Raw genomic sequence first — 22217 nt, forward strand, 5'->3', positions numbered from 1 at the left:
CAGAAAAAATGAAAATGAAATAAATGGGGCTAAGAGTGGGGCTGGGAGAAAACCCCACAGTTGCACTAGGAAGTAACAGTTAGAGGTGTTGGACAGCAAGACTGAAGACGGGAAGAGGGGATAGAGGAAAAATAAAAGGTTGAAAAAGTGAATGCAGCTAAGGGCCGAAGGGACGCTGCAAACACCTTTTAGCACAGTGCATCACGTGACGTGCACTGACGGCAATAATGCCCCCTTCCCCCCCCGCCCCCACCTCACCCGTAACGGGTGATACTGATGCGAATAAACTGAAAGAATTAAAGAAAGGCGGATGAAAATTTTGAAAGGATGAGTAATGCAGTGATACAATGGTGTGGTAAAAAGATTAGCAGATAATTAAAAACAGTCAGATCTTAGTGTTTTGAGTAGGTCTGGTCACGCTGGTGAAAATTGCAAATAATTCCTTCTAAACTTTAGGGAGCGGAAGATAAGGAAACCGAGAAAGCGGTGGCAAGTTGGTGTGCTGAAGGTGTTGGAATGGAAGGGTCTTGATATCCATGAAGTCAGAGAGTGCTTGAAAGACAAAGAAATATTCAGTGCAGTAAAGGTTTGGGGTTTGACGTCCTGCTGAAGAGTCTTTTGGTTGGGAAGATGTGTAAGTGTTTCAGAAGTCAAAGAGAGAACATGGCCGTGACTGATGCCTTGTTTTTCTCTAGAACCACCACATTTCAAAAATACATCCCAATGGTGAATAGTATATGTTTTGGTGTAGAGACAGAGACATGTATGGCCAACCAAAACAAGCCAAGACCAACCAGAAAAGGGGATCTAAGGACTTCATCACTTCGGTGGTATTAGACTCATTTCTTAACAAGTAAAAAATGCGCCTAAGTTTCTTGGGCGCGATCGAGTTTTCTGTACAGCTTATAATGCAGTATGATCAGCGGCCCATAATGAAACATTCAACTACAGCCTGGTGTTGGCCTGTCCTATAGCACTACCAGACGCACGATAATGGCTAACTTTAACCTTACATAAAATAAAAACTACTGAGGCTAGAGGGCTGCAATTTGGTATGTTTGATGACTGGAGGGTGGATGATCAACATACCAATTTGTAGCCCTCTGGCCTCAGCAGTTTTTAAGATCTGAGGGCCGACAGAAAAAGTGCAAACGGACAGACAAAGACATCTCAACAGTTTTCTTTTACAGATAACTAAAAAGAGGTATGCTGAATGATTTAGGAAATATTGAGAAGGGTTGAATTTCTAGTACCTGGCAATGGCCCTTGAGTTGGTGACCTTCACACAGTATCTGTGAAATTGAAAATTATGATGAAAGTAGTGCCGAAAGTGATGCCAGTAAAACAAACAGACTGAAGGCAAATAAGCAGCTGAAGTGAATGCAAGTTAGTAGTAAAGAACCTCCACAGTATGAGACTAGCACTCGTTACTAAGACTGTCCACTAAATCTGATGGGGAGCTGCTTGGCCGAGAAGTGAATTCTGGTCCAAAAGAACGCAACCAGCGTTTTGGCAGTAGTAGTGGCCACATCCATAATGTGGCCCTTTCAAAATGTGCTGCTCTTTCTGACCACAGTTGTGATAGATAAAAGGCAGGACGACTACAAGATGAAACAATATTAAGACAATCTGTCACATAAGGCTTAAAATGAATGAAGTCTAATCTGTTCCATCAACGATATTACTCAGTTCGGCATAAACGGTATTGGCAAGGTAAAATAGGTTAGGAAAAAGCTTATGAATGGGGCTGAGGTGGAAAAACAGTCACTATTTCCAGAGAAGAACCCTTTACATATAGAGGAGTAAAGCAAGAGGGCACTTGAAAGTCACAGAAGAAAAGACGAAAGAGTGTAGAGGAAAGAAGAGATCCTTGAGGAACACCCCTGGAGATGGGGAATGGGACAGGTGTAGTACCAATGACTACACCCGAAATGGACTAGTATGATAAGAAATTATTAGCTGATCTTACCTTGCAGGAACCATACAATTAATGAGCAAGAAGTTTGATATCCCATAGTTAAATAAGAGTGGCACCGTGTAGCATTGAAAGGACTTGAGCTAAAGTAGAATTCAGAGCAAAGGGACGACAGATGGGTGTATCAGTGGTTCCTCTTCTTGGGAACAAGCTGTAAAAGCGAGTGTTTCATAGGGGAAGGATATATGCCATTTTTTAGGTCAAGGAGAAAATGATGACAAGCAGATAAGACCTGCCATCTACACTCCAGGTTTCCTCGTCTGCAGATATTTCAGGGTCCTACGGACTTAGCCCGCAGGAATGAGGGGAAAAGGCATGATATGGTAGGAAAAGTTGGATGGCAATGTAAGACGAATTGGAATTATCTATGGGTATGTTAAAAGAAAAAGAAAGGGCAGAAAGGGTTTTTTTTAGAGGAGGAAACTGTTACAGGATATGTTACACTCTCCATAACCTGATATATATATATATATATATATATATATATATATATATATATATATATATATATATATATATATATATAGTATATATAGTATATATATAATATAATATAAATATATAATACACACACACACACACACACACACACATATATATATATATATATATATATATATATATATATATATATATATATATATATAGAGAGAGAGAGAGAGAGAGAAAGAGAGAGAGAAAATAATCTACTGTATATTTCAGTGTCCGTATACTAACCTAGTTCACAACACTTACACACGCTATCAAGAACCCTTAAAACAATAAGTCATGCATTCAATTTAACCTTATTTATTTTAAAGTTAAGTCTGATGGAAATCAGTCAGTCCACGCAATGCATTCAATGTATGATTCATTATATTTGCGAAGTACAAACTATATACTCTGTAAAGGAAAGCAATAGGTATATATTTAACTAAAACAGTCTCAATGAAACGTATTACAAGTTCTAAATCTGTAAAAAAAAAAAGTGAACTTAAATACTTATCGATTCATAATTTATACATGCAATGAATCATAGCATAACATATACATAACTTGTTATTACCTTAAAAAGATCCATAACCTCTATATGAAACAAGCATTATAAATTCATAACCTGTACATACCAAGACGCGATTGAGAAATAATGTATGCATATCATCAAGCACAGCATTTGCCAACTCATAACCTGTAAACGCCACGAAGGAGAGAGTATGGGGAAACATCTCTTTTGTGTTTCCTTCCCGAAATCTCCCTGCGGCCACTTGTACACCATCAGCTCAAGAGAATGAATGGTTACGGTTGTTAATGCCACGTTATAATGGCTGCCGCAGAGGGTCCTTATTGTCGTCATTCTTCCCCCCCTCCAAATCATATAAATATTTTGTGTCGTCTATTTCTGGGAGACACAATAACAGATAAGCTCCAATTGTCGGAATAAGCACCCGTGGGGGCCACACGCAATTACTTCGGCGGCGGTCAGTTTCAACAAACTGCAAGGACCATTCAGCGAGCTTACTGCTTACTTACTTACTGTCCGGATTGTCTTGAGACAAAAGGGAACAGACATTCCGAATGACTTGAATCATGTAGTTAAAACATCGCCATTTGACTAGAATAAAAGAATCTTCATCCTCTTATTGCCTCAAAGAACACAAGTAGGCTAACTAGAGACGGATTTCCATGACGACTGGAACAGCAAAACATTCCAGTTCGCGGCTATTCCCGCGGTCTCCTCGTCGCTACCCTCTCCTACCATGACGAATGTCCCCTCGGTCGTCAATTCCAGGGAACTGGGAACCAGTTAATGGGTCAGAAATAAGAGCGCTGGTGGTCGCTGTCGCCGAGGGGATCGCGGGTGACGCCTCTGAGGAATTAGTTCTCTAACGGAGAGTAACTCCTTCTTCAGGAGGAGAAGAAGAAGAGGAACGTGAGAAGCATAACGAAGATGTCGTCTGACAGAATGACTGATTTGGAGATGTGAAAGAAAAGATTTTTGTTTCTTGCGATTGAGGGTGAATGTTCCTAAGAAGGTCAAAGTTCAGTTTTAACTATAAAGAACAAACACTAAATAAGGAGTTAAGTCTTTAACTTACCCAAGTTTTCCGTATTTAAGAAAAAGTGATCTTTAGAATAAAAAAATCAGTTCTATGAACATTTACAATACAGAAGACATAATCACAAGTAAATTTCACTTGAAAAATCAACTGAGTCAGAGGCAATCAAATTCCCGCTGCTGTTTTTAATTTAGTTAATACAATACTGTCTTGCTTTAGTGTTGTCCGAAAACAAACAAACAAGATGGCATTTGTCTCACGTTTTGATTCAAAGCAAATATAGCAATATAAAGCGCATAGCAATAGTTTTTTTTTTATGTAAATGATATTTACATGTGTCAAGTGTCCCACTATTGTAGGATACTCCTCTAAATACGAAAAAACATCCGCACTATTTTTTATGGGTGACTGCTATATAGAATCAGGAAGATATACTTCAACACACTGATTTTACTGTGACAGTCATAAACATAAAGAGTAAGAAATCGTTAGTCTTTAAAAAAATCCCTACTATTTCCAGTAACGTCAAGAGCGACTTGTCATATTCTGTCTGTCTGTCTGTCTGTCTGTCTGTCTGTCTGTCAAAAGCAAATAGGTTTCTACGGAATACCAACAGATAAAATTATATTCAGCCTAAAATTACAGGACAGAAACAGCACATATAGAAACGTGGAACCAAGAGAGAATTGCCGACGAACGGTCGTGGGGCCACTACAAAATCCTGAAGACTTTGGCAATCTTATGATGACCCATGTCTTGTTTCGAAAAAGCAAAACCCAAATTGTAAATATAAAATATCAATGACCATTTGTTACGGAAAAAATGAGTCCGGACTAATAATGAGTGCTCTCTAAATAATTCTATGACTGCTCTGCGGGTGCTGATCATTTAATGAAATAATTCAATATTCCATTTTTCTAAACTTTCAGCATTTAAAGGACAACGAAAAGAGAAAACAATATTTGTTCTCCTTTCCAAAGACAACACGAAAATCAAAAACTAAAATGCCTGCCTTTAAATCCAAATAAATCAGTTTCCCGGAAAGTCACAGAGTTCTGCAAAGTATAAAAAAAAAAAAAAAACCAACAGTCCTGGAATCAAAGTAATTAGGGCTGCCAGGTACAACCGAACCGCTTTGTTGAATAGATTCATTCCTTTCGTTCAAGAGCCTGAATTGATGTGACACTTGCATCGCGTGTTTCCGCACTGAATTAACAAGGCCTGTCGTGCCGATAAGGGCCCAAATCAACACGGCCTTATTGCTGATAGAGGCGCTCTTTTACCATCGGGTGGTGCCGCTAACTGCTGCTACTTTATGGCACTGTGCCTCGATCTACGTTCGCGTGGTCGTTAAACGAACGAGTTTCATTCATGGATTCTTTTTGTTATTCTGCCGCTTAAGTTTTTTTTCTTTCTGTCACGGTTACGATGGCTGACAAGGTCATAATCTTGCACACACACAATATATCTATTTATATATATATATATATATATATATATATATATATATATATATATATATATATATATATATATATATATATATTAACATACATACATACACACATATATAAAGCATGTATATATATATATATATATATATATATATATATATATATATATATATATATATATATATATATATATATATATATATATATATATATATATATACATACATACATACACACACATATATAAAGCATGTATATATATATATATATATATATATATATATATATATATATATATATATATATATATATATATATCTATATATATAATATACATATATATATGTATATTATGTGTGTGCGTATATATATATATATATATATATATATATATATATATATATATATATATATATATATATATATATATATAATTATATATATATATATATATATTACGTGTATATCCAAGATACATATATATACATAAATATATAACACGCAATGCAAACACATATTACACACACACACATACATATATATAATATATAGGCTTATATTCTTATATATTAATTTATGTAGATATTAATAAACATGCAAACAGAGTGCAAGATTTTCGCTTCCAATGAGCTCAAATTGCATCACAAATAACAGCAAACCAACTATAAATCTCTTGTTTATTGGCCCATCTTAATACTAATGCCTCGGGCATCCAGCTTCTATTATAAGAGACACATTAAAACTCTAAAACAATAAAACTAGGAGTTTATGTACCGCTTGCGAGAAAAACACAGCTTATAGCCCAAATATTAAAATATTCAGTTACATAATTTCAAAAGTCAAGTGCCTGTTGAGGTTAACATATTACTTATTGCGATTTTTTTCCCCGATTACTTTGCTTTAAGTTATCAGGCACTGAATTTTAGAATCGCGTAACTGGATACCTTAATGATATATGAGCATTAAGCTAAGTTTGCGTTGCAAGTGTAGACGAAGCCCTAATTCAATTGTATCTCCACTTAAGTAGCCTTGATGAGCAGAATTGGAAGCTGAAACGTTGGCGTAGTGTGTAAACAATGTGGTATTTGCACACACGCACAAACACACACACACACATTATATTTATATATATATATATATATATATATATATATATATATATTTATATATATTATACACATATATATATATAATACATATATACATAATATATATATATATATATATATATATATATATATATATATATATATATATATATATATATATAAATAGTATATACTGTACATATATTTATATACATAATTTATATCTGTGTGTATGAGTGCATATTATATATACATATATATACTGTATACATAAGTATACATATGCATATATAAATATACAGTATATATATACATATATGCATATGCATATATACATATACATACAAAATTCCAATTTAAACAGCAAAAACTTTAAATCAGTTCTATACATATGCATATATAAATATACAGTATATATATACATATATGCATATGCATATATACATATACATACAAAATTCCAATTTAAACAGCAAAAACTTTAAATCAGTTCATGCATAAATATCTCACGTAGATGTGAAGGGTATAAACGGGTACAGTAGTTTTTAAATTTTGTCTTGTCCATTGACAGGCTCTCTGTGGGGTGGTGCGACTACTAATTTCTTTAACTTTTTATAATTCTAAAGCACCGTCTTCCGGTTTCTCGATAACTAAAGCAACACGCATATGGAATGTTCTCGCTTTTGGTTGTGGCTAAAATATTGAAGCCATCATCGTCATTTTAAAAATAAGAATATAACAGACGCAATACTAACAGGTAAAAAATGCGCCTAAGTTTCTTCGGCGCAATCGAGTTTTCTGTACAGCGCATTATGCTGTATGAAACTCTCAGCCACGGCCCATAAAACTCTCAGCCTGTGTTGCTGCGGTGCCAGACGCACGATCATAGCTAACTTTAACTCTCAATAAAAACAAAAACTACTGAGGCTACAGGGCTGCAATTTGTTATGTTTGATGATTAGAGGGTGGATGAGCAACATACTAATTTGCAGCCCCTAGCTCTGTAGTTTTGGTGAGGGCGGATAGAAAAAGTGTGACGGACAGACAGTTATCTCAGCAGTTTTCTTTACAGAAAACTAAAAGGTGCGCATTATCATTAATTATATAAAACAGTTATAAGAGGGAAAGTGTCAGTATCAGCCGTGATTACTGTCCTTTTGATTCGATTTATGAAAACTCAAGTTATGAAGTAAATGATAAAAATATGAAAATTAAAACTTGATGACAACAAAATTATCGCATTTCATATTATTACATTCACCAGTGATTCAATTCGAACAGCCCAACATATGAAGTAACTTAGATCGATAGGCAGGTGATACGACTCTGACAAGTCATTGGAATTGGAATACAAAAATCAGCACAAAGGCCAAGTCCTGGGACCTATGAAGTCATTCAGCGCTGAAAACAATATTAAAACAATTGTTAGGGGATGGTGGAAAGTAAGACGAAAGAGAATATAGACCGAGGTACAGTAAAAGGAATGAAAGAGTTGCAGCTAGGGGCCGAAAGGACGTTGCAAAGAACTTTAAGTAATGCCTGCAGTGCACCGCATGAGGTACAATGGCGGCACTATCCCGCGTCGGGGCCTGACAAGTGACTGATATAGGAACAGGAAGTCTTTCATATTCTTGAAACCTGCGACCAAGACTTGTCCAGGTTCATTCCCCAAAATGTCTTTTAACTCCGAGAAAACGTAAATGATAATTCTATTCACTTTTTTATTTTCATTTTATTTTTTTTTTGTTAAAAGAACTTACACGGGTGCTCTTTACTGACAGCAATGTATGTAATAAGAGACTCCCATTAAACTAAAGCAAAGTAAAATGATCACGGAAATACAGAGTAAAATAGAAAGTCCCTAATTATACGAATAAGCTACATGAAAAACTGATTATAGACTATTCAACCTCCACACAGTACCTGTGGGAACGTAGAGCTTGACGGGTTAACAGCCGAAGTAGTCAAGAAGATCTGGAAATAATCCCAAAAGTAATGCGTGTAGAATAAGTAACATCAGAAACTTAAGAAGAATGATACCAAAAGCTTAAGTTAACCATCCAAAAGAATAAGCAAATTCCAAAAATAATATTCAAAGAATATGCAGATCCCAAAATGTGACGGAATTAAGGCAGATCAATTCTGGAGATAAGGGGCTTCTTGTTTAAATATATCTCTAACCAAGACGAAGATGCTCTATTTGAATATGATGAAACTGCTCAAAAGCATCTCTCTATCTATTCAGTTATATTACACAAAAACACACACACATATATTATATATAAATATAAATATGATTTTTGCCGACTTTGTCCGTCTGTCCGCGCTTTTTTCTGTCAGCCCTCACATCTTAAAAAGTACTGATGGTAGAGGGCTGCAAATTGGTATGTTGATCATCCACCTTCCAATCATCAAACACACCAAATTGCAGCCCTCTGACCTCAGTAGTTTTTATTTTATTCATGGTTAAAAGTTAGCCATAAACGTGCTTCTGGCAACGCATCAAGACAGGCCACCACGGGAGGCTGGGAGTTTCATGGGCAGCGGCTCATACAGCATTACACCGAGACCACCTGAAGATAGATTTATTTTCGGTGGCCTTGATTATACGCTGTACAGAAAACTCGATTGCGCCGAAGAAACTTCGGCGCCTCTTTTACTTGTTTATTGCAAAAACGATTGGAAGCACTAATAATTATTTCCTACCTGATACTTTTTGTCCATAAAAGCAAATTAAAACAGTAAATATCCAAATATATACCTGATGTTTATGTAGTAGGACTTCATTCCTCACACCGTAGGACTGTGGAGCAGTCTCCCTGATGATGTCATACAACTGGAACTTCCAAAGTTCAAGAGAAGGTGAAAGCCATTACTACCCTAATACAGTTCTCCTTGAATTTTAATAATCCACTTACATTTTTATCTATTTATTAATTAGTTCATTTATTATTTCTTTTTTAATAAGTGATCTCGTCTATCTGTATTTCCCATTACTTTCCGTTACTTCTTTCTAATGAACACCATTTTCTTTGGAAGCTTGAATTTCAAGTCATTGGCTCATGTCTAATAATAATAATAATAATAATAATAATAATAATAATAATAATAATAATAATAATAATAATAATAATAATACCTGTTACAGTTGCATACAAATATAGCATATTCATAATTCGAAATATAATGTACCGCTGTAGACCGTGGGCACGTAACATAATGCGGTTACAGCGTAACTAGTGTTAATCAGATGTAGGAAAATAAAAGAAAAAAAAACCTTCATTAAACTTTCATTTCTCTCCCGTGATCGAATCGGCCCATAGGCCGGGCGACGTGACTGACCGTTGTGATTGGAAACGTCCACTTGAGCTCAATTGCTCTAATTGGAATGCTAATTTGATTTCGTGCGCGATGGTCGACGTCTGATCAGAAATTAATAGAATACTTGAAAACACACCTGTCAGGTGATAAAGGTCGGGCTAATTAGACTCCTTAATTAGTATTTACGTTAATGAACCCCGTTATACCGAGATTTTGTAAAATACAAGATTTAAAAAAAAAAAATTATCGGCCAGGATTGCTATTATGCAAGGGTGACTATTTTAATAATTATTATTTCAAAAGGTATTTCACTACGGTTGTAGTAAATCGTTTCTGAAGTCTGAATGCAATGGAAAGAAAGAAAAATCGATAGGAAAATGTAGATTTTTCGACGTTAAGTGAACTACTTAGTTATGCAATTATCATTCATTTCAAATAGCGTAATTACTTGGAATTAACAAATGAGGTTTATTCATTCATTCAAGTAAGGATGGTAGGGCTGGGAGGGTGATAATGTGTGTGTGTGTGTGTGTGTGTGTAATGTGTGTGTGTGTGTGTATTGATCACGTATGGATGGGAAACCTTTAAGCAATGGCTATGCGGACAAAGATAAGCGAGATTTTTCGGTTTTACTCTCATGAAGAGTTGGCAATTATCCAATTTGCAACATGGCCTTATCATGTGAATAATATTAAATATAATGTCATCATCATAATCACCATTATCATCATCATCATCAGCAGCAGCAGCAGTAGCAGTTAACATAAGTTAATGACTACGACAAGGTCAACAAATATACAAATAAGCAAAATGGATTTAAATTTAGTCGACCATGACAACTTCATTTGGATAAAGAAAGGAAAAAGAAAATTGAAATTACAAGAGTTAGCCTCGAAAACTCCCCCCCCCCTTTTTTTTTTATTGCCAAGCGCCTCTTTGTAGTCGGAATGACTTGGCACCATCCCCTGGGAAAGGGAGGACGGGGTAGTGGTGTATAGGGAGGTTTGTGGGGGGGGAGGTGAGACGTCTCGCTTAAATGCCAAGTTGACGTGACGTATAGAATATAATTTGGCAACCATTTGTAGCGAGGGTTGATTTATCACCAAAATTCGTTTGTTTTAACTAATTGCTTGTCAGTGCTTGAGGTGCTGCTGCGTGTCCAGGGCGTTTGCGAGGGCGTAATTTGACAGCCCGTCGCCTTTTCCCAACTACCGTTCATTACTATGTTGGCTTTAATAAGCGGCATTATGCGGTCTAGATGATTATTTCTGGAAAGGGGACAACTCTCTTTCCAGCACACGTCGCTTCAGAACTGTTCGGATCGTTCCAGAATGTTTCGCCCGAGTCGCTTTCCAGTATTACAACTAGATTCCCAGATTTCCCAAAGTATTTCAAAAGTATTACGCAAGACGTCAGTAATTAAGCATACGAAAATCTTGTTCAACATATAATCATAATCTTAGACCATTACACGGGACAACCCATCAGCCAAAAAAAAAAAAAAAAAAAAAAAACAGCGTTTAACGAGAAGCCCCCTTGTTTTTGTTCCGGAGAGAGGTGTGACCCGCTCGCAAATTACAGTCATCAAGGAACCGCCTGGGCGCTGGTATGTATCATGCCTGTCAGTAATAAAAATGATACCTGGCGTGTTGCCTCACACGTCAGCGGCTCAATGCCATTACAATAAAGCCCGGGTGCATGCGAGGCCGTTTAACGCCCAGGGAGCTAGCTGGAGCTAGCTGGAGCTACTGTATATAACTAGCTGGTCGATGGCTCGCTCGCCTTGTCACGATCGCGTCACCGATACCTTTGAAGAAGCAGGCATCATCAATTCGACTTGATCTGCTGCCTCAAAAGAGGAGTTTCATTCGATAAATCTACTTGAGATTCAATCACGAGAAATGCATAAACAATTAAAACGAAAACATGGAAATTTTGTTTCATGTCTGTTCATTTGTTTCGCTATTGTGTACGAAAGAATTTAGTTATAAAATACGTCGGAGAACAGAGCTGAATGTTGTTGTGGAAAGATACTGAACAATGTGATAACCTATTGAAAATTTTCGGAATTTGAGGAGCGGTATTAGAATAGAATAGAATACGGGATTTTGACCGAAGGCCAAGCACTGCCACCTAGGAGGTCATTCAGCGCTGAAACAGTAAAAAGGTTTGAAAGGTATAACAGGAGGAAAACCTCGCAGTTGCACTATGAATCAATTGTTAGGAGAGGGTGGAAAGTAAGACGGAAGAAAGGATATGAACGGATGTACTATAAAAGGAGTGAAAGGGGTTGCAGCTAGCAAGCTGCAAAGAACCTTAGGTAATGTCTACAGTGCACCGCATGAGGTGCACTGACGGCACTAACCCCCTAAAGGGGAGGAGCGGTATCGGTAATGTATATTCGAATTTCACCTCTTTACCATTCACAATGCTCTTCCATAAAGTAGATTTGTTTCAAGGATCCTTTCTTTCATTCTAATATTTGCGATTTTCATCTCCAGGATAGTGGTGCCTCATATAAACTGCACCTCTTTGGGCAATGTAAATCAATCCAATATTTGTCATAGCAGGGATCCTGCAAAATTATGGACGGGAGCACAAGAGTTTATGCAAAAGAAAATGGCTTTGCCTACACTGCGAAGTTTACGGCCTCTAGTGAAAAAAAAAGGTAATCATCCGTATTGCGGCTATTATTTGTTTCATCTTTCCATTCATTTATTTGTTAAGCAAAGGCCTACGCTGCAGGGCAACAAAGTCAAAACAGCTTTAGAAAAAGAAGCACACCATGAAAATTTCCCAAAAACAACATGTAGACGAAAAACTGAGAATTGATTGAAGCAAGAGTAAGATTGTGAAGGTAAATGAAAACCTGGTAGGCGGGGAAATGAATGTTAATGTGGATGGCGGAAGAACGGAATCAGTTGACTTTTATGATTATCTACAAATACGCATAACAGGTGAAGGGAGAATGAAAGAACAGGTGAAACGCGTGAGGTGGCACGTGGAATCTCTTTAGAATGAGAGAAAGGATCATTGGAACAAATCTGCTTTATGGAAGAGCATCGTGAATAGCAAAGGCGAATAAAAGAACAGAAATCGAAGCGTAGTATTTGAGGGGCAAGAAGAACTGAGAAGGTGAGAAAGTGGAGGGATGTGTGAAGAAAGTGGCAAAAAAGGTTGGCCTACAGTATTCTGAGATGGTCTGCTCATGGAGAAAGACTAGGGGACAATAGGCCGATGAAAAAGGAATAGAGCATGCTAGACATATGGTCTGAAATAATTATTGTAAAGGAATGGCCTTAATACCCCGAGAGAGCAAGTGTGTGAAACACAAGGGCGAATGTTAGTATGTGTAGGGGTGTTTATGAACTTTTGATGAGCCTTCTGCATGGGTGTAAGGAATGGCTGTGTTACGAAGGTCATCTGCATATGAGGTGCATCCATGATTCAGCGGTTGCAAAAAGCATATGCCAGTGAATATTGTGCTGTTTTTCTGCAGTCACTCCTTGGTAGGGCAAATGGCTTGATTATCATAGGCATATTTCTCCATACATATTGTACATTATATATATATATATATATATATATATATATATATATAGAGATATATATATATATATATATATATATATAATCTGTTTTGTGTAAAAGCGATTTGTGAGTGAGTGAGCGTGTGTGTGTGTGTGTGTGTGTATGTGTGTGTCTGCGTCTGAGATTGTTTGTGCACATTTTTTTTCAAAGAATTAAAAAAAAAAAAAACGGAAAGAAGCCGAATTACGAAATCCTTCTCAGCTAATTTCCGCGTTCCTTTTCGCCTTCTTGTAGCGAAGGATGCTAATAACTTCAAAGGGGACGAGTGAAGGCATCAAAGGCAGAGAGGCCTCGTGTTGCCTGGAAATCTTCTGTCCTTGCCTCTGACACGTCTTCGCGCTCGTTCTTCGATGAATGGCAGGACACAAAGCAAAAACAAAACGAGCACCAGGTAAAGTTGCCGTGTCGGAAGCAAAGCCGACGAAATCCCAGTCCAACGAGAACCGAAACGAACCGAGAGTCTGTCTTATCTTCGGCTTCTCTCGGGGATTCGTTCGTCGCTCTGTTCGTTTTGAGCGAATGACAGCTCAGTGGTCTGGTAAAACTAAGGTATACTTAATTTTGTTGAATGAATGAATATAGAATTTAGGCTAAAGGCCTAGGGCCGGGACCTGTGAGGTCATTCAGTGCTGAAAGAGAAATTGAGACTAGAAAGGTTTGAAAGGTGTGACAGGAGGAAAACCTCGCAGTTGCACTATGAAATAATTGTTAGGAAAGAGTGGATAGCAAGATGGAAGAAAGAGAATATGAATGGAGGTACAGTAAAAGGAATGAAAGGGGTTGCAGCTAGGGGCCGAAGGAAGGCTGCAAAGAACCTTAAGTAATGACTACAGTACTTCGCGTGAGGTGCACTGACGGCATTAACCCCACCCTACGGGGTGCTCTTTGTGAGTAGGTTGGACGGAGGTGTTTTATTACTGTTTGCATGGCGTATGGTTCTTCAAATTTTCGTCAAGAATCACATAGACCCATATGTCTGGTTGCATTAACCGATAACGCCAATTGAAGTAACATGGTTTAAAAAATACGTTTACCGGTTACTTATGTGTCGTGCAGTTGGAACTTCAGAAGTTTTATGTATTTATTAATTCATTTTTTCTTTTTTAATAAGTGGGATCTCCTCCTTTTGTATTTCCCTTTACCTCCTCTTACTTCTTCCTAATGAATACTTTAATATTCTTTGGAAGCTTGAATTTCAAGTCGGTGGCCCCTGAATAACATAATTTTATGCCAACAATGAACTCTAGCTTAAAACGTCTTGTATATATAAAGCCAATATATTCGTCTCGAACGCTTCAATTTCATGCTAATAACACCAAGTATTGTAGTCGACTCTGCATTATCTCTTGTACAACAATAATGCTTATTTATATACTGCGGGCCCTGATATCAAAGTAACTTATGACTTGTAAAATAATTTTCATTTTAATATTTCTGTGGGCAATAAGACTTTCATAACGATGATAATGGGGTATTGTTATGTATATAATTTTATTGTGAATAAGTCACAGGCTTCAGTAAAGAAAGTGGTAAAGTATAAAAATACTCCGCAAGGTTAAACAGGCTTCTAAAGATACCGAAATGAATACAGCAGGGAGTTTACAATAAGATTGCAACCTAACCTGGAAAGGCCAGTAATCATACGCGCTTCAGTAAACAAGAAAAGACAATATATAAACTTTATGAAACATGCAGCAATTAAAATTCTGTACAGCTGCTACAGCGTATAATCAAGGTCACCGAAAATTGATCGATCGTTCGGTGGTCTCTGTATAATGCTGTATGAGCCGCTGTCCGTGAATCTTTAACCACTGCCCGGTGGTGGCCTATCCTATATCGTTGCCAGAAGCACGATTATGGCTAACTTTAACCTTACATAAAATAAAAACTACTGAGGCTAGAGGGCTGCAAGTTGGTATGTTTGATGATTGGAGGGTGGATGATCAACATACCAATTTGCAGCCCTCTAGCCTCAGTAGTTTTTAATATCTGAGGGCGGACAGAAAAAAGTGTGGACGGACAGACAAAGCCGTCAGAAAAGTTTCTTTTACAGAAAACTAAAATTTGTAAAACTGGTCTGCATGGTAATGGTGAAGACAGAGCCCAGTATGAGAGACAACGCACCACCTCGAAACTCCTCCCACTTCCCGTCGCAGGAAGAGAAGCAGGAGTGGACCTAGAAAAGGGGAAATCCAAGGGGAAAGGGAAGAGATTAGAGAGAAAGGTAGCCTTTCTAATCAGAGAAAGCCGAAGTCGCCTCCTGAAATAAAACAGGAGGATGAAAGAGGAAAGAACCATACAGTGCGTTGGAGTGCGCCCTCAAGCAGAGGGTACTCAGATTCAAAAGCGACGAAGGCCCTGAGAGAGAGAGAGAGAGAGAGAGAGAGAGAGAGAGAGAGAGAGAGAGAGTGTGTGTGTGTTATGGCACACTCTAAAATACGAGGACAGCGGACATAAGGGCACCACCTAGGGGTCACGCAAATCAATACAGACGGAACGACAGGCACCCCCTACAAGCCCTACTTATCTGCTGCTACACAGATCAGCTCCTCAGTCAGGGTTGTCCTCTAATTAAAGAAGGAAAGGGATGAGAATGCTCAGAAACCTCTCTATGCTTGGAGGCGGAAGTCTAAGCTTTTATTATGAATAAATACTAGGTTTGAAAAACCACTCCCAAGTTTCAAAAGCCCTCGTGCTGCATTTAACCTAAGTTGGTCTTTGATATTTTTCTCTTTGATACAGGTCTCGTTCAGGAAGACGGTGCTTTTTTCCCCCCATAGATAATAAGTTTCATAAACTTTGTTTTATGTAGAAATACCAGTTGTTCTTGGTAGCCGAAAAAAAAAATTCTATTGCATTTTATTGCTTGAGGAATTTATTGTCAGGCGTTAATTTTTTCTGTTAAGTATCTCGTCTATATGGTTGAGAGAGAGAGAGAGAGAGAGAGAGAGAGAGAGAGAGAGAGAGAGAGAGAGAGAATAACAATTACAAAGCGTTTTAAAAATCCTTATCTATAATTAACTATGAGTAATATAAAGTTTTATCCACCTACTGATTCATTCGCGCATCAATGTTTCTACCTGTTGATATTTTCTGTCGGTAATATGTCTTATTTTCATCTTTCTTCTTCTTCATCAAAAGTTCAATTCTACTGGTATTTTATAATATGCATCCTTTTTTATCAATCTATTTATTAATATGTTAATTTTTTATTTCTTCTCTAATAGCTGATCTCTTCTTTCTGTATTTCCTATTTCCTTCTGCTACTTCTTCCAAATGAACACCATATACTTTGGAAGCTTGAATTTCAAGCCAATGGTCCCTGCGTGCTTGTTCCATATGAATAAGGTTCATTTTCTGAATAAAAATAATAATAATAATAATAATAATAATAATAATAATAATAATAATAATAATAATAATAATAATAATAATAATAATAATAATTTCAGAATCGCAGAAGTCACCAGAATTGTGAAGAAATCAACAATGGTGTATGTATTTCTATTATACATTTACACTTACACCATCGTGGATTTCGTCACAAATAATAATAATAATAATAATAATAATAATAATAATAATAATAATAATAATAATAATAATTTCAGAATCGCAGAAGTCACCAGAATTGTGAAAAAATCAACAATGGTGTATATATTTCTAATATACATTTACACTTACACCATTGTGGATTTCGTCACAAATAATAATAATAATAATAATAATAATAATAATAATAATAATAATAATAATAATAATAATTTCAGAATCGTAGAAGTCACCAGAATTGTGAAGAAATCAACAATGGTGTATGTATTTCTAATACACATTTACACTTACACCATTGTGGATTTCGTCACAAATAATAATAATAATAATAATAATAATAATAATAATAATAATAATAATAATAATAATAATAATTTCAGAATCGCAGAAGTCACCAGAATTGTGAAGAAATCAGCAATGGTGTATATATTTCTAATATACATTTACACTTACACCGTTGTGGATTTCGTCACAAATAATAATAATAATAATAATAATAATAATAATAATAATAATAATAATAATAATAATAATAATAATAATAATAATAATAACTGGCATATTGCAGACAATTCTACTTATTATCAACGCTCTATCCTTTTTTCTCTTTAAAATTTCATTCCTAACAATTTATGTGTGGTTTTTCGTTTATTTTTAATCGTTTAGCGTAATTTGCAAATATGTTTCCTTTTTCATGGAAGCACTAATTTTTCCTTCAAAACCTCAACTCTTAACTACTGATTTATAGTTATCGTATGCGATAATGAATGCTATTTATGCATTCCCAGGTCTTCATATTTTTTAAACGAAATCTACAAGTCTCAAAATCCTCCATCCAACCATTCATCCATCCATCCATCTCTCCCACGCAGATAAAAATCTCAAGGAGTCACTCGAGTATGAGAGACACAACTGCATAATGATCCCGTGAATTGTCCTGGAAATGATGATGATGATGATGATGTTGGTCCGTTTTCCCCTGGCTATGACAATGCCTTGGGGAATTCGTTTAAGTCGACTGCATATGGTGACTAACCGTCGTTTATCATGCGGTCGTAATAAGTCTCTCTCTCTCTCTCTCTCTCTCTCTCTCTCTCTCTCTCTCTCTTTGTTCCAGCTGAACATTTTCGAGTCGAATTCGTCGTCTCGTCATCATCCGAGGATTAAAACAAAAAAAAAAAAAAATAAAAAAATAAAAAAAAAGGGGGGAAGAGAGAGTTTCAACAGAAAATGACAACCGTAGCAATTTTCCAGAGGAAGAGCTTAAATGGGTAAAGACTGTTGAGTGTCTGTAATCGTTGGAAATACTACTAAAGTATCAGAGTCTCTTGGATAAACATACGACGGCCGGTGCCAATTTCAGTACATCGGCCACACCTATTTTTGCGTAATTATATCCGCCAACGGAGGTAGAACTGGTGTAATAGATTGTGAATGGCACGTTGGATGATTTACAAGACGTGCAGGTATTAGTGGCTTGGCGAGCGGATGGGGTGTGGTATGAGGGGGGAGGGGTTGTGGGAGGAGTTTGTCATTTGGGATTCTCGGTTATATCATTCCGGGACTTTCTTTGATACCCTCTGTCCTCACAGGAAATAATTTGTCTTTCTCGAATTGAATTCCTAGAAATAATGAGCCGGCTTGTGTATTTCTTTCCAGAGGGTCTCACTGTTCTTTTGAAAAGTTACGTTCGAAATGGGGCTATAACCTTTATCCGTCAGAATAAATTACGCACTCCCTGAGGTATCAGTCTATCAGCCTGTACCGCCATTAATCTGGTACTAAATACAGTACAAAATGATTGTGATTTACAAATAACCTCTAATAAAATGGTACTGATGTACTTGGGTAATCAAATGTTTGAAATTGTAATAGAATTTACCATGCACTTGAAAATCATTTTAATCGATGTGTATTATGGCCCTGGAAAAGAGTGAAATTGGAGTTTGTTCATGAAATATCCTTGGAAACCCTTTGCGAAAGCCTGGTGTTTCTCTAATTGAAGTTTGAGAAACCTTTTTCTAAAAGATAATCCTCTGTTTAAGATCATAAAATTTTGCACAGTTTTTGCAATTGCATGAATTTACCATGCGTTGGACAGTGTTAAAATGTGCCCACTATCTCTAACGAGTGATAAAAATCTAATTAATATTTAATGAAATGGGCAACATTCATAATTAAATAAAAAGTAAAGAACATTCACTTACGTAACTAGGACATACGAATAGTCAGTATGAAAAGATGGGTGGCACTGTATAAAACACACACACAACTATATATATATATATATATATATATATATATATATATATATATATATATATATATATATATATATATATATATATATATATGTGTGTGTGTGTGTGTGTGTGTATACACATATATGTATACACACACACACATATATATATATATATATATATTCAAACGTTAGCCAATAGTATGATTTGTGAAGAATAGAATTGATGACACTATTCAGCGACCATCCATATCCCTGCACTAGCTATATATACCAAACAATAATTCTCGAAATACGAGAAAGATTAAGAAAATCTAGGAATTATGATAATACCAGCTTCCTGGTCTGTTAAACCACAAATAGTTTCATGAAAACACTGAATAGTCAGGATAAGAAAATATTCCTAAAACTGAAGATTATCAGTCTCATAAAAATAAAAGCAATTTTTCAGTTGATTTTAATAGAAACTGTCTTCGAGAGATCCTGTGTCCGTGGAGTGCAAACACACGAACGCGCACACACGTAATATATATATATATATATATATATATATATATATATATATATATATATATATATATATATATATATATATATATATACTGTATATATGGAGTCTTCTTCTCTTCTCCTCTCTCTCTCTCTCTCTCTCTCTTCTCTCTCTCTCTCTCTCTCTCTCTGCATATACATATATGCAGAGAGAGAGAGAGAGAGAGAGAGAGAGAGAGAGAGAGAGAGAGAGAGAAAAGACTCAATGGACTTGAACAGAAAACACGTAATTCAGTCCGCCATGGTCATAGCAAGGCCGACGTTTAAACAAGGCCCTTGAGGACTTGTTTGGTTTTTATATATACATTTCTCATCATAGCCTAGTAATATCTTTAGTATTCAATATTACCATTACGATTAAAGTCACTTCTACTACGACTACGTTCACTGTAGTCGTGGTATCGTTCAAGTGAATGAAGGTTCCTCTCTTGGGGGCTTGATAGAGATGGACATTTTATCCTTGTTACAATTCTCGAGAAGGACTGTGATATACAGAAGTTATGTATCTTGTTAAGGAGGTGGAAAATTTAGATCATATACATACGCAGTATGTGTGTGTATGTATAGTATATACTGTATATATTTACAGACATAATTATATTTATACACACACACACACATATATATATATATATATATATATATATATATATATATATATATATATATATAAATGTATATATATTTAGATATTTCTTATATGGAACTGCTTCTAATTTCTTTTTTAGTTTCCGATTTAATTTTACCACGACGTTAATAACCTGGATGTTGTTACGCCAGTTTCAGTAACCATAAACCACTCAATTAGTAGCGTTATCCTTCTCCCTTCATCTCTTGCTCATCATCACCATCATTATTTAACTTTACCAAATTAGGACGATTTTTCATATACTTATTATAGTTATTATTGGCATCGCTTCTGTCACTACTACTACTGTTGACATTGTTGCGATTACTGATGTAATACTTATTTCTAGCTTCTTTCCAGCTACAATACTTTCTCACTCCTCATCATCATTAAACTTTAGTAGCTTATTATTATTATTATTATTATTATTGGAAGGAACTAGACCCTCTCTTAAGCATGTCCTGTCAAAAAGGGCGGCTGCATTGTGGGAATTAAGCTTAATTTGAGTCTTACTAATTTTTCTTCAGATCAATTCGCACGATGCAGCCATACCTTTTAACAGGACATATTATTATTATTATTATTATTATTATTATTATTATTATTATTATTATTATTATTATTAAAACAGCTGTTTCTCCTTACCACAGATCCGAGTGCCAAGGGTTTCCAAAGAACTGGAACCCGAGTTCCGTAAATAAACCTGCTACTCCCAGCACTTTTACCTGCGACTTCCAGAGGCTACGAGAGCCGAGGACCCTTTCCTGAAGGCCCTCTCATTAACAAGTAGCATAATCTTCTGAAGGAGAGCCAGCATTAGGTAACACTCGACCCTTACAATGCCAGGTAACTTCACCAGTTGTTATGGGTAGAGCTCTCGGCCAAGAGCGTTGTTCTCGGTGACCTCAGGTATTTACGGGGAATACAGAATTACCTTCCAGAGCGACTCGGAACCGCCACGTTCCAGATGCTGACTGATCGAGCGAGTTTCTGTCATCTCAGTTTACCAAGTCTATTTACTTTAAGTTCTAGTAAAAAAAAAACATACGCAGAATTTGTGTAATATATATATATATATATATATATATATATATATATATATATATATATACATATATATATATAAACATGTATGTATATGTATACATATACATGCATATATGTATTATGTATGCATATAATGTATATAAGCATTAAGCTACAAACGTCCTTTAAAATCCAATTCGCTCTACCTCTGAAATAATATATTTTCATACATGTTACCCGATGGGGAATTTTTTAGTTGATAATGAGTTCGTCGTCTCGTGGGCTCGAACCACGGAAGACAAGAACTCAGGACTACAGTGACGCGCATTTACAACACCATAGAGAAGAAATGAAGCACGGTTATAGATCCAGACCGGTGTCGGTTTTGTTGCTAGCGAAGCCATCTTCAGAGGACTGGTACAAAGTGGTTGAAATTCATAATATATATGCCAGCAGGACCGTTCATACGATCATACAAACCGTTCGTATGTTCGTATGTACTGTTCTGCTAGCATGTATGTTATGAATTTCAACCACTTTGTATCAGTCCTCTGAAGGTGGCTTCGCTAGCAATAAAGCCGACACCGGTCAGGACCTACAACCGTGCTTCATTTCTTCCCTGTGGTGTTTAATATATAAAATCACGTATATGAGTGATTATAAGCATGTATATACATATATATATATATTTATATATATGTATATATATACATATATATATGTATATATATCTACATATATAAATATCTAAGTTC

General features: G+C 36.0%; 1 long non-coding RNA gene across 1 annotated transcript in view; it reads left to right on the top strand.

The window, feature by feature from the left end:
* Nucleotides 1–22217, top strand: part of LOC136849885 (uncharacterized) — a 212695-nt gene that overhangs the window by 153878 nt on the left and 36600 nt on the right. The window contains exon 3 of the long non-coding RNA XR_010856456.1: nucleotides 21087–21282. This is a non-coding gene — a long non-coding RNA (uncharacterized lncRNA). The remainder of the gene's footprint in view (nucleotides 1–21086; nucleotides 21283–22217) is intronic.

Source organism: Macrobrachium rosenbergii, chromosome 2 (genome assembly GCF_040412425.1).
Source record: "Macrobrachium rosenbergii isolate ZJJX-2024 chromosome 2, ASM4041242v1, whole genome shotgun sequence".
In the NCBI taxonomy this organism is placed as follows: domain Eukaryota; kingdom Metazoa; phylum Arthropoda; class Malacostraca; order Decapoda; family Palaemonidae; genus Macrobrachium; species Macrobrachium rosenbergii.